The following is a 14,859-nucleotide window of genomic DNA, read 5'->3' as shown; positions in this document are numbered from 1 at the left end:
GAGTTGTGTAGGTGAGGATGTGTAGGGTGATGTGTTGGGGTGTGTGATGTGGGGTGCGTGGTGGTGTATAGGTGTAAGCAGTGTGTGGGTCTGGTTTTGTCTTGGGTAGTGGTGTCTGTCTTGTGCCAATGGATTGTATTCGTAAAGGGTTTTGGGTAATGTGGGGGGGTGTTTTATAGTGGTGTGGGTTTGGGGGTGTGGTGTGTGTATGGGTGTCAGGTGTGTGTTGTTTGAATTGTCCAATGTGGTGTTGTTTTGTTTGAGTGTCTGCATTTTGGACGCATCGATGTGTCCCGCCAATGGTTTCCCGCTATAGTATGTCCGCCGCAGTGATTCGGGGGTCATAATGTGATGGGTGTTGTTCTGTTGGCGTAACAGTGTGGGTTTTGATACCGCCAGTTTTTCACTGACCTTTGGTGTGGTGGGTTTGTGTCTGTGGCTGAATACTGATGGATTGGTGTGTGTCATAATATGGTGAACGGATATCTGCTGCGGCAGCCGTATGTTGGCTGCAGTCAGCGTGGCGGTAAGTGGGATTTACCTCCAATGTCATAATGAGGGCCAAGGTAATCAATCTGTCTGTACTGCTTAAACAGACATTGCAACATATATTAGGTTGAGTTCCAATGTGTTGGTACCTCTTATATCAGAGCTTTAACTGGTACTCTATTATCACATTGAATAATCCACAACGTTTTCAGGGCTTTAAAAGAATGGCTGAAATCAGTGCAGATTTGTCTCAGGTGGCCAGTATGTTGCTAACTATGGTGGTCATTACAACCTCGATGGTCGATGTTAAAGTGGAGGTAAGACCGCCAACAGGCCGGATGAAAATAAAATGGAATTACGACCGTGGCGGAAACCGCCAACATAGACAGCCACTTTAACATTCCGACCACCACGGCGGTACAAACAAACACATCGGCAGTCACCGCCAACAGACAGGCGGAAGACAATGTACCGCCCACAGAATTACAACCTACCAATCTTCCACCTTTTCTGGGGAGGATTCACTGCGAACAAAAACACGGCGGAAACAGGACTTCGAAGGGAAAACGCTCACCTCTGCACACCCCACGAGGAACCAGGACGCCATGGAACCAGAGCTCCAGATTTTTCCAGCATTTATCTTCCTGCTCCTCTACCAGGAGCACGAACGCCGACGGCGAAGACCACGGTCAGTACTGCACCTCCGACACAGGGGAGGGGGGAGGGAAAAAACAGCGACACGCACACGAAATATGCAACATCTCCACCCCCGCCCTCACCCACTACAACACACACACAAGTACTTGTTGATACATCACAGTTACACCCCCCCAAGCCCGCCTGGAAGAATGCAAGGACAAAAGGAAATGAGTCGAAAAATTGTGATATATTCGATTACATACATACAAAATATATACAAATATATACATTTAACCACTTCTGTGCCCAGGACATAATGGTTAAGTCCTGATGCACAGTGCTCGTGTGCCCAGGACGTAACCATTACGTCCTGGGCACAGAGCCCAGAGGGAGCGCTAGCGCTCCCTCTGTGGGGTTCCCCCAACCCCCCAAGGCAGGGATGGAAGGGGAAGACCTTCCCCTTCCACCCCCGACCCCACAACCCCTTGTGACGTCAGTGTGCCATCGCACACTGATTGTCACAAAGTGCCTCCTCCATCGCGCTGGAAGCTCAGCTTCCAGCGTGATCGGAAGAGAAATGCAAAGCATTTCTCTTCCGATCACGTGGAGGAGGCAAGAGTGGCTTCAAAGGGAAGGAAAGGAATTTCCTTCTCTTTGAAGTCTCTCTCAGCGTTTCAAAAGCCGGATTGTAAAGCAATCTAGCTTTTGAACCGCCCACTGGACACCAGCGATTTCTTTTTGTAAAGGAAACTGGCATGAGGGAGCGACCCCTTGTGCAAGGGTCGCTCTCAGGGGGGGCATTTTTTTGAAGGCCTTTTCTGCCTCCAGGGGGTGCAGAAACCTCTAGGCACCAGGGATATATATATTTTTTTGTTTGTTTTTTATTCTAGAGGTGGGGAGCGACCCCTTAGGCAAGGGTCGCTCCTATAGGGGGCAAAATATATTTAGGCCATTTCTGCCCTCCTTGGGGGCAGATTGGCCTATTTTTATGAGGCCAATCTTCCCCCAAGGGGGACAGAAACCACTAGACACCAGGGATTTTGTTTTTGTGTGTCAATTTCACGAAAGGGGAGCGACCCCTTAGGCAAGGGTCGCTCCCCTGGAGGGGAAAATTGTATTTAGGCCATTTCTGCCTGCTTTGGGGGCAGATTGGCTGAGGCACCAGGGATCTTTTATTTTGTGCCCACATGCAAGGGGAGCGATCCCATAGGCAAGGGATGGGGACGGCAAATTTATTTTAGGCCATTTCTGCCCCCCCCCAGGGGCAGAACGGCCTATTGTTATTAGACCGAGAAACCTCTAGGTGCCAGGGCAAATTTTTTTGGGGTGTTTTTTTTTGGTTTGTTTGTTTTTTTAGAGATGGGGAGCGACCCATTAGGCAAGGGTCGCTCCCCTGGTGGTCAAATTGTATTTAGACCATTTCTGCCCCCCTCGGGGGCAGATCGGCCTATTTTAGGTCAATCTGCCCCCAAGGGGGGCAGAAACAACTAGGCACCGGGGACTTTTTTGTTTTTTGCGCCAATGTCACACAAGGGGAGTGACCCCGTAGGCAAGGGCCACTCCTGGGGGGGGGGGTTGAGCAGGCAAATTTATTTTAGGCCATTTCCACCCCCCCTGGGGGCAGATCGACCTATTGTTATTAGGCCGATCTAGGCGCCAGGGCTAAAAAAAAATTTTTGTTTGTTTGTTTTTTTAGAGATGGGGAGCGACACATGAGGAAAGGCTCGCTCTCCTGGGGGGCAAATTGTATTTAAACCATTTCTGTCCCCCTTGGGGCAGATCGGCAGATTTTAGGTCAATCTGCCCCTAAGGGGGGCAGAAACAACTAGGCACCGGGGATTTTTTTTTTGTGCCAATGTCACGCAAGGGGAGACACCCTGTAGGCAAGGGTCGCTCCCCGGGGGTAAATTTATTTTAGGCCATTTCTGCCCCGCCTGGGGCTGGCTGATCTAGAGGCCAAAATCCACAGGTAGGCACCTTGGAAAAAACACCTCTGTTTTCTGTGAAAAAATGTGATGTGTCCACGTTGTGTTTTGGGCCATTTACTTTCGTGGGCGCTAGGCCTACCCACACAAGTGAGGTACTATTTCTATCGGGAGACTTGGGGGAACACTGGGTGGAAGGAAATTTGTGGGTCCTCTCAGATTCCAGAACTATCTGTCACCGAAATGAGAGGAAAAAGTGTTTTTTGTCACATTTTGAGGTTTGCAAAGGATTCTGGGTAACAGAAGCTGGTCAGAGCCCCACAAATCACCCCATCTTGGATTCCCCTAGGTGTCTAGTTTTCAGAAATGTGCTAATTTGCTAGTTTTCTCCAGGTGCCGGCTGAGCTAGATGCCAAAATCCACAGGTAGGCACTGTTTTCTTTGAAAAAATGTGATGTGTCCACGTTGTGTTTTGGGCCATTTCCTTTCGTGGGCACTAGGCCTACCCACACAAGTGAGGTACCATTTTTATCGGGAGACTTGGGGGAACGCTGGGTGGAAGGAAATTTGTGGCTCCTCCCAGAATACAGAACTTTCTGTCATCTAAATGAGAGGAAAAAGTGTTTTTTGGGTCAAATTGTGAGGTTTGCAAAGGATTCTGGGTAACAGAACCTGGTCAGACCCCAACAAGTCACCCCATCTTGGATTCCCCTAGGTGTCTAGTTTTCAAAAATGTGCTGGTTTGCTAGGTTTCCTCAGGTGCCAACTGAGCTAGAGGCCAAAATCCACAGGTAGGCACTTTGCAAAAAACACCTGTGAAAAAATGTGATGTGTCCATGTTGTGTTTTGAGCCATTTCCTTTCGTTGGCGGTAGGCCTACCCACACAAGTGAGGTACCATTTGTATCGGGAGCCTTGTGGGAACACAGAATAGCAAAACAAGTGTTATTGCCCCTTGTCTTTCTCTACATTCTTTCCTTCTAAATGTAAGGCAGTGTGTAAAAAAGACATCTATTTGAGAAATGCCCTGTAATTCACATGCTAGTATAGGCACCCCGCAGTTCAGAGATTTGCAAATAACCACTGCTTCTCAACACCTTATCTAGTGGCCATTTTGGAAATACAAAGGTTTTCTTGATACCTATTTTTCACTTTTTATATTTCAGCAAATGAATTGCTGTATACCCGGTTTAGAATAAAAACCCATTGCAAGGTGCAGCTCATTTATTGGTTCTGGGTACCTAGAGTTCTTGATGAACCTACAAGCCCTATATATCCCCGCAACCAGAAGAGTCCAGCTGATGTAACGGTATATTGCTTTAAAAAACCTGACATCGCAGGAAAAAGTTACAGAGTAAAACGTGGAGAAAAATGGCTGTTTTTTTACCTCAATTTCAATATTTTTTTATTTCAGCTGTTATTTTCTGTAGGAAACCCTTGTAGGATCTACACAAATGACCCCTTGCTGAATTCAGAATTTAGTCTACTGTTCAGAAATGTTCAGCTTTCTGGGATCCAGCATTGGTTTCTCACCCATTTTGGTCACTGGAAGGAGGCTGAAAGCACAAAAAATTGTAAAAATGGGGTATGTCCCAGTAAAATGTCAAAATTGTATTGAAAAATTTGGTTTTCCAATTCAAGTCTGCCAGTTCCTGAAAGCTGGGAAGATGGTGATCTTGCCACCACAAGCTCTTTGTTGGTGCCATTTTCAGGGGAACAAACCACGAGCTGCCTTCTGACTCCCATTTTTTTAAAGAAAACAAAATTTTCACTGTATTTTGGCTAATTTCTTGGTCTCCTTCAGGGAAACCCACAAAGTCTGGGTTCCTCTAGAATCCCTAGGATGTTGGAAAAAAGGACGCAAATTTGGCGTGGGTAGATTATGATAACAAAAAGTTATGAGGGCCTAAGCGCGAACTGCCCAAAATAGCCAAAAAAAGGCTTGGCAAAGGAGTGGGAAAAGGCCTGGCAGCGAAGGGGTTATACTATATACAATTATATACACCAAGAACACAAGTCCAAGGGAGTCCACCATCATAGTCTGTGGTTCACTGGGCCCAAAAGGCATGGGCGAGGCCCACACAAGATACCCGAACAAGACGAAGAGAACACTGCATGGGCATCAGATAGAAATAAACAGGCACCTCAGGGGGAAGGGAAAGGGTGGGCCCCTCAGCCAGTTGAGTGCACGACACCAAATCCATGAGGGGGGCCTATGCCCACTGTTTAATCCTGGGGAGTGCAAAGCCACAGTCTCTCAAGTCTCTACAGTGGGTGGGTTGCCCACTGATTGCTCCTGGGGAGTGCAAAGCCACAGTCTCTCAAGTGGATGCCAATCTCCACTGGTTCTGGAGGGGGCCTTGTGCCCAGCGTGCTTCATCCTGCCAAGGACTGAGGTAGTGGATGTATCTCTCCACTGGTTTTGGAGGGGGCTTTCTGCCCAGAGTGCTTCATCCTGCTCGTGGCGGCCTCAGTAGCGTCAGAGCATTTGGCGCTCATGGGCCTGCGGTGCCTGTGGTGGCGGTGTCCTTGGCAGCAGTGCTTGTGGCAGCAGTGTCCTTGGCAGCGGTGCTTCTGGTGGCGGTGTCTTTGCCAACAGTGCTTGGGCGGTGGTGTCTTTGGCAGTGGTTCTTGTGGCGGCGATGTCCTTGGCAGCGGTGCTTGTGGCGGCAGTGTCCTTGGCAGCGGTGCTTGTGGCGGCGGTGTCCTTGGCAGCGGTGCTTGTTGCAGCGGTGTCCTTGGCAGTGGTGCTTGTGGGGGCGGTGTCCTTAGATGCGGTTCAGCTGCTGGTGGTCCTGTCTGTGACAGTGTGGCTGCTGGCAGTCGCCTCCTGGGCACCGGGGCTGCTGCTGGCGGTCCTGTCTGTGGCAGTGTGGGTGCTGGTGGTCGCCTCCTGGGGAGCGGGGCTGCTGCTGGCAGTCCTGTCTGTGGGAGTGGGGCTGCTGGCGGTCGCCTCCTGGGCAGCGGGGCTGCTACTGGCGGTCCTGTCTGGGGCAGTGGGGCTGCTGGTGTCGCCTCCTGGGCAGCAGGGCTGATGGCGGTCTTCTCCGCCGTGCTGATCTTCCCAGACTTGCCGGATTTCTTGTGCCCCTTCCCCACCTTCGAAGGTATCGCAGCTGACTCCACAATCCCAACTGTACCCCTGGGAGCGGGTTTGGTGGCTGGTGTCTTCCCCCTCTCCCGCCGGGCACTGGCCAACTTTTGATGCTTGACAGGTGGGGGACTGTCCGTGCTGTGGCTCCTTGCCACACTGCCTGCCCTGTTGCCTGGGGCACTCCATATTCCGGTGACTACTGGCACCACTGGTCCCGCCGATGTTGTGGCTGAGGTGCTAGGTTGGGACCTGGAGAGTCGGGCCCCGGGAGACTGACGGGGTGGGGGAGGTGTGGGAAAGAGGTCAAGGTTGGACAGGAAAAGTTTCTTAGGAACACTGGGATGGGTAGAAGGAGTAGGTTTGGGAGTGGAGGAAGAGGTAGTGGTCGTAGGAGGTTTAAGTTTGCTGACTTTGGGTGAAGGTGCATGGGCTGGAGGCTGTCGTGAGGTGGATGGCTGTTGGGTGGGTGTGTGGCTGCGTTTGTGTACCTTGGGAGGTGGCCTCACAGACACACTGGGAGAGGACACAGGGTATGTGTGAATGGTAGTGGGGGTGGTGAGTGCACGTGAGTGGGGTGTGGTGGTGGGTGTGCTGGTGATGGACGTAGCAGCTGAAGATGTAGTGCATGCAGGTGTGAGTGGAGACAAGACAGGGAGGGAGGAGGGAGACGAGGAGGAGGGGGACACAGTGGAGGCAGTGGATGTTGGTATGTCTGCATGTGTCTGATGCTTGTGTGAGTGCCTGTGGGATGTGTGGTGCTTATGTTTGCCTGAGCTTCCTTTGTGTGTTGAGGTGAGTGCATGCTGGTCTGATGGTGTGCTTGGGATAGGCTGAGGTACAGGGGTGTTGGTCTGTGTGGAGGAAGTTGGAGGGGGGAGGCTAGAGACAGGGACAATGGCTGCCATCAGTACTGAGGCCAGAGTCTGAAAAGCTTGCTGAAGGGCTGCCTGACCAGAATGAATGCCCTCCAGGAATGCCTTGGTTTGTTGCAACTGCCTCTCTACACCCTGAATGGCATTCAAAATGGTAGACTGCCCACAGTGAGGGACCTGAGGAGGTCAATGGCCTCCTCACTGAGGGCAGCAGGGGTGACAGGGGCATGGCCTGAGGTGCCTGGGGCAAAGGTGATGCCCACCCTCCTGGGTGAGCGGGCACGGGGCAAAGGCTGAGGGGCTGCTGGGAGGGTGGTGCTGGTAGGGGGGGTGGTGGCTGTACCTGTAGATGCGGGGGCACAGATGGGGCTGCCACTGCAAGGGAGCTCCCATCAGAGGAGGAGTCCATCTCGCTGGTGTTAGCTCCTGTCTCCGCCGTGGAGCTCCCCTTGCCCTCCATCCCACTGGTGAATTCGGAGTCCATAGTCTCGCCCTCCAGGGCCATGTGGGATGCAGCTCCCTCCTGCTCCGGTGTCACTGCTCCTCCGCCTGATGATGCTGATGCACACAAGTACAGGGAGATCACAAAAAGGGGAGGGAAGACAGAAGAAAGACATGTTGAGTGTATGCAATACCGCTACAGTTGGCGGACAAGACAGACACAGAAGCCCCTTGCACTACGCTGCGCACTTGGGGTCCACTATTCAATCCCTGGGACATGGCTTACAAGGCTATGGCCGATTTCTGCACACATAGATTGCTACAGGAGCCTGACTAGGTGTAGTTGGCACTGTACCCAGGTGGGGTGGGGTGCCACAGGGTCTGCCTGAAAAAGGGGACCTAAATAACAAACTCGCCCTGGCCTAGGCGAACCCACAGCCCACCTCCCCCACCTAGACACCTAAACTGCGTGCTGAATCAGCAGAATGAGAGTGTACTCACCCCCTTGTGACTGTTGTGATGCCCTCAAGTGCCCATCCAACTCTGGGTACACCACCGCCAGGATCCTGAACATCAGGGGGTTCATGGTGCGATGGGCACCCCTCCCACGTTGGGATGCCATCCCCAGCTGGGCCTCCCCCGTCTTCTTGCTCCAGCGGCGAACGTCCTCCCATCTTTTCTGGCAGTGGGTGCACCGTCTTTGGTAGACCACCAGGGTCCGGACGTCCTTGGCGATGGCACGCCAAATATCCTTCTTCTTGTGGGCGCTGACCTATAGGAATTGTACAGGGGAAAAAGAGAAGTTATTACCAACTGCACCGTCACAGTCATTGGCCCGCATCCGACCCTTGCCATGTGGCACATGCACTCACCATCGTTTCATGCACGCCTCATTCTCCCCCCCCTATCTTTCATCCACACCACTCCACACAGGCATTGCCCATACAGCATGCTCTCAGTGTACTTACCTGTTTGTCTGGAGGACCATAGAGTAGGGTGTACTAGGGGAGGACTCCATCCACAAGTTTCTCCAACTCCTCCGATGTGAAGGCAGGGACCCTTTACTCAGACGCACGAGCAATTGTCTTTTCCAGACTGAGTTCGCAGCAGCACTACAGTGTAGGTCCTCTCCTGTCGAAGATCAGGTATCGAGTGATTGAACAGATAGAAAATGGCGGTGACATCCGCGGCGGTGCGTACCGTCACCACCGGAGTACATCGTCATTGGCTCCTGGGACGCATAGGGTCCAATGTTAACCAATGCAGAATTGCGCCGTGGTCTTCGACCGCCTACCGCGACGGTGTACAACGCCAGCGCAGTTACCTCATATCCCATTGTCCCACTTTACAGGTCAGGCAGCCGCCATTTCAGGGGCCAACATGGCTTTATTTTTAACTGCGTCACACATACCTAGGCCTTGGCTCAACACTCATACAGGCAAATTTTGGTTTATGAATAGTTTTCTGAGTAAGCTGTGTTTACGTACCTCAGAGTTGGTTGACTCTGTGCTCGCTGTTCTTCTCCATAGGCACCGTCTGCTGGGGCATGTGAGGAGATGGCGGCATCCTCCGGTGTACAGACCGCTGGTGGGCCTGTGGACAATGGAGGAAAGACATGTGATCATCACCTACAGCCTTTATCGTGCCACAATCCTGGAACTGTGTGCCCAGTTGGAGCCAGACCTTATGTCAGCTATCCGCCATCCCACAGGAATCCCCCCTCAAGTGCAGGTGCTGTCAGTACTCCATTTCCTAGCAAGTGGGTCATTTCAAACAACAGTGGCCATAGCATCAGGGATGTCCCAGCCTATGTTTTCCAACATGTTGTCCAGAGTGTTGTCTGCCCTGCTGAAACACATGCGGAGCTACATCGTTTTCCCTTAGGTGGAGGATTTGCCTACAGTAAAAGGTGACTTCTATGCCCTGGGACATATCCCCAGCATCATAGGTGCCATTGATGGGACACATGTGGCCTTGGTCCCCCCCGCAGTAGTGAACAGGTGTACAGAAACCGGAAGAGTTACCATTTGATGAATGTGCAGATGGTGTGTTTGGCAGACTAGTACATTTCCCATGTTAATGCCAAATTCCCTGGCTCAGTGCATGACGCTTACATCCTGCGGAATAGCAGCATCCCTTACGTGATGGGGCAACTCCAGGGGCACCGTGTGTGGCTATTAGGTAAGCACCTGGAACCAAATCAGTGGGAATATTTGTCTGGGTCTGGGGATATCCCTAAGAGTTAGTGTGTGTCTAACAGTTGTCCCTCGCCATTTGCAGATGACTCTGGTTACCCCAACCTGTCATGGCTACTGACCCCAGTGAGGAATCCCAGGACAAGGGCAGAGGAACGCTACAAAGAGGCCCATGGGTGAACTAGGAGGATTATTGAGCGGACCTTCGGCCTCCTGAAGGCCAGGTTCCGGTGCCTCCATATGACAGGTGGTTCCCTATTCTACTCACCAAAGAAGGTGTGCCAGATCATCGTGGCCTGCTGTATGCTTCACAACTTGGCTTTGCGACGACAGGTGTCTTTTCTGCAGGAGGATGGTCCAGATGGAGGTGTTGTGGCAGCTGTGGAGCCTGTGGAGAGTGAAGATGAGGACACAGAAGAAGAGGACATCGACAACAGGAACTTGGTGATCCTGCAATACTTCCAGTGAGAGACAGGTAAGCAGACAACACTGCCTGCTACATCTGATTTAATTCTTCTACCTCTCATCTGTCTGTCCTTTTCACCGAGTGTATGGTCACTGAGTTGTCACTTTCCCTTACAATTTCACAGATGTGGGTCCCACTGTGTGACATCTGCTTTATTTCGCTCATGGACTAGAGCTGTGTGACATAGGTATTTTGACATTACATTTGAAAGAGCATTTTGTCACTGTAATTGCTAATACACTAATTCGAAATCACAGACAGACTCCAGATTGTTTTGTGCTTTAAGGGTGTTTATTTAAGTGCTCAATATTGGAGGGGGTTGTAAAATGGGGACGGGTGATGGTGGAGGAATGTCCATGGCAGAGTCCAAGCTATTAGTCTCACAGGTTCATTGTCCAAATACTATTCCTCCTGCAGCCTCTGGGTCTCCTGAAACTTGGCCAGTACCGTTGCCATTATCTCCTGGGAATGATGGTATGCTCCCATGATGTTGGAGAGGGCCTCGTGGAGAGTGGGTTTCCCTGGGCCTGTCCTCCCCATGTCGCATAGCAGCCCTCCCAGTTCCCCTGTTTTCCTGGGCCTCTGTCCCCTGAACCATGTGCCCACTGCCACTGCCCCCAGGTCCCTGTTGTTGTTGGGGTGGTGGGTTAGCCTGGGTTCCCTGAAGTGGTGGACACACTGCTGATTGACGTGTCGTGGGGACAGAGGTATGGGCCCGCTGGGTGGGTGCTGTGCTGGTGTTTCCAAAGCGTGGAAGCTCTGTGGTGGCCTGTGACTGTGTCAGGGGAACCAACTGTCCCGAGGTCCCTGATGGGCCGGGCTGGTTGTCTAGATTCAGTTGGACAGAGCTGCTGTCATCACTGTGGGCCTCTTCTGTTGGTGGAGTGGACATGTCTGGACCCTCCTGTCCGGTGACGTTGGGTAGGGGTCCTACAGGGGTGTAAAAGCATTATTATTGCATCTGTGTGTGACATGGGTTGCAATGGGTGGGTGACCGTGTACCCCAGTGCTTGCATTCCTGGTAGGGACCTTGTGTGATGATGGTTTAAGGGGGTGTATGGGTATGTGCAGTGGCCATGCATTGGTGATGGGTATCCATGCTTTGTTGTTGCATGCAGAGCTTGGTGTTGGGATGGGTGGTTTGTGTTATTGGGACAGTTGTGAGGAGTTGGAGTGATGGGGTGAGGGCGAGGGTGGGGCTATGTGATGGCATGCAGGTAGGGTGGGGGATATAGTAGTAAAGATTTGACTTACCAGAGTCCATTCCTCCAGCTACTCCTGCGAGGCCCTCAGGATGCAGAATAGCCAAGACTTGCTCCTCCCATGTTGTTAGTTGTGGGGGAGGAGGTGGGGGTCCGCCGCCAGTCCTCTGTACCGCGATGTGGTGTCTTGAGACCACGGAACGCACCTTCCCCCGGAGGTCGTTCCAACTCTTCCTGATGTCATCCGTATTTCTTGGGTGCTCTCCATCTTCGTTGACCCTGTCCACTATTCTTCGCCATAGCTCCATCTTCCTAGCTATGGAGGTGTGCTGCACCTTTGATCCGAATAGATGTGGTTCTACTCTGATGATTTCCTCCACCATGACCCTGAGCTCCTCCTCAGAGAACCTGGGGTGTCTTTGCCATGCCATGGGGTGGTGTGGGTGATGTGTGGGTTGGTGTGTGTTGTGATGTGTGGGGTGATATTTAGTGGTGTGTTGTGTGAGGTGCTTGGATGTTGTGTGAGTGAAGGTGTTGAGTGCCTGTGGATGCTTGTTTGTAGATTGTGGTGTCTCTCTCTGGCCTTCTTTCGGAATTTTTGTCGTAGGGGTTTGTGGGTGATGTGGGTGTGTGTTTTATATTGTATTGGGTGTGTGGGAGTGGTTTGTGTATGTGTATCAGGTGTGTGTGTTTCGAATTGTCCAATGTGGTAGTGTTTTGTAAGAGTGTGTGTATTTTGAGCACGGCGGTGTGTACCGCCAATGGAATACCGCGGTTGAAAGACCGCTGCATGGATTCGTGGGTCGTGATAGTGTGGGCATATTCCTGTTGGCGTGACGGTGGAGGTTTTGTTTTCCCCATTTTATCACTGATCTTTGGTGTGGCAGACTTGTGTGGGTGTCTAAATTTTGGTGGATTCCGAGCTGTGGGTCATAATGACCGTGGCGGAATTCCACGGCCTCGGCGGTGTGTTGGCGGTCTTCTGCACGGCGGTAAGCGGCTTTTACCGACAATGTTGTAATGACCCCCTATGTCTTCTTTTTTTAAAAAGTCTTGCGCAACCAGGTGGATGCAATGCAACACATACAGGACCCTGAAAAAACCACCTTCTGCCATGGCCTTGACTGTGTTACTGCCATTGTCCATGGCAACAACTCAGAGACCTCTGGGTTGCAGCCATTCAGACATCTTGCTATTAAATTCATCCAAGATGTTTGCGGCTGTGTGTGATGTCTCAATCACAAACATGGCCACTGTTGCATATCACTAAATGCTCTTACAATTTCTTCAGACAGAAGATCTGTAAATAGCTTTTGCTTTACCTCCACAAAAGAAATCCAGGCCCATATTTATACTTTTTGACGCAAAACTGCGCTAACGCAGTTTAGCGCCCAAAAAATTAGCGCCGGCTAACGCCATTCTGAAGCACCATGCGGGCGCCGTATTTATTGAATGGCGTTAGCCGGCGTTAGCCGACTGGCGCTGCCTGGTGTGCGTGCAAAAAAAACACGTACACCAGGCAGCGCCGGCGTAGGGAAAAATGGCGTTTGGGCGTCCAAAAATGGGGCAAGTCAGGCTGAGGCAAAAAAAACGTCTTAACCCGATTTGTGCCATTTTTTTTGGGCGCCCAGACGCAATTAACATGACTCCTGTCTTAGCAAAGACAGGAGTCATGCCCCCTTGCCCAATGGCCATGCCCAGGGTACTTCTGTCCCCTGGGCATGGTCATTGGGCATAGTGGCATGTAGGGGGGCACAAATCAGGCCCCCCTATGCCAAAAAAAAAAAAAAAAAAAATACTTACCTGGACTTACCTTAATGTCCCTGGGGTGGGTCCCTCCATCCTTGGGTGTCCTCCTGGGGTGGGCAAGGGTGGCAGGGGGTGTCCCTGGGGGCTTGGGAGGGCACCTCTGGGCTCATTCTGAGCCCACAGGTCCCTTAACGCCTGCCCTGACCCAGGCGCAAAAATCCGGCGCAAATGTGGGTTTTTTAGTCCCGCCCACTCCCGGGCGTCATTTTTGCCCGGGAGTATAAATCCGACGCAATAGCATCGCAGTCATTTTTTTTAGACGGGAACGCCTACCTTGCATATCATTAACGCAAGGAAGGTGTTCACGCAAAAAAATGACGCTAACTCCATGAACTTTGGCGCTAGACGCGTCTAACGCCAAAGTATAAATATGGAGTTAGTTTAGCGTCGAATTTGCGTCGAAAAAAACGACGCAAATTCAGCGCAAACGGAGTATAAATATGCCCCCCAGTGTGCAGTGATGGTCACGTAATCAGCAGCCTGACAACAGGTCCACATGCCTGTCCTGAGGTGGATAGTATGGACAGCACTTTGCTGCAAAGCTTGTCCACCCAATAGCAGCACATCATCATGCAGCGCTGGAACAGCAACTCTAGCAAAATAGGTCTGACTTAGAACCTTTTATTTCAGACAGAGGATGAAACAAACTCTATGAATCCCACTCTTTCCACAAAAGAAAAAGGAAGGAGGTCCAGCGCTAACATTTTTGCCACATTTTCATTGTACAAACGTGCAATTGGGATGTTGCAGTCGTAGGGCCCCTCCTGCTTGAACATGCCCGTAGCTGTAGCTTGGATTTTCTTCTTTTGTTAGGACAGAGATTTTGTTTGACTTTTGAGATGTAGGTGGTGGTAGACTCAATGTGCATTGTGGTGCAGTTACCATATTCCATGGTGTCTCCATCTGACTCTGAGTCTTCCTGTGCTATTGTGAGGATGCTCAAGCAAGTGATTCTGGTGCACTGTTAGGGACAGAGCTGCTTTGCTGACGATGTCAGCCTCTTCTTCCTCACCTTCAACCATGATTTGGCCAGTTGTAGCTGATGTTTCCTGGCCCTCCTCACCTTCACCACTGTGACCACATTCAGTTATTTTATTAATGTGTTCCTCCCACCGGCTTGTATGATTTGTTTTCATATGAGTCATGTGGCCTCTAGTTCCATAATGTTTGCCAGGCTAACCTCGGAGAACACTTGCATGGCAAATAAAGCATATCAGAATGTTCTCCTCCTGTCTGCTAATCGTAAAAGAATCCGAAACTGGGGACAAGTACTTTCTTTTTGTGCCACTGCCAATGCCTGAAGAAGAACTCGAGATAGGTTTGTGTCGATTGCCTCTCTGCAGTGCATACGTCTATTGAGGTACGGGTTGATGCAGGTCTCTGCTGGGGCCTTTTAAATATGGGAGCAGGTGGTGCTGCCTGTCCCACAACCCTCAGAGCAGGTTGGAAAGTAATGTCAGACTCCTTCATACCAACCACACCAGTGTGACACTGGTGGTAACTGCGATTGCTTTCTGACCGCGTTCGCGGTCACAGAGCAATGCAGCATCGCGCTGCGACTCGCAAATAGGAAGGGGAACACCCCTTCCTATTTGCGACTCGCAGTCCCGTTTTGCCAGTCGGTAGCCAGGTTACCGACTCCCAAAACGGGAATAGGGCATCGCGATGTGGGTTTCGCACATCGCAAACAGTGAAATTTGCTGTTTGCAATGTGAAAAACTGTTGCTG

This window comes from Pleurodeles waltl, chromosome 2_2 (genome assembly GCF_031143425.1).
Source record: "Pleurodeles waltl isolate 20211129_DDA chromosome 2_2, aPleWal1.hap1.20221129, whole genome shotgun sequence".
NCBI lineage: Eukaryota > Metazoa > Chordata > Amphibia > Caudata > Salamandridae > Pleurodeles > Pleurodeles waltl.
This window is presented reverse-complemented; position numbering follows the sequence as displayed.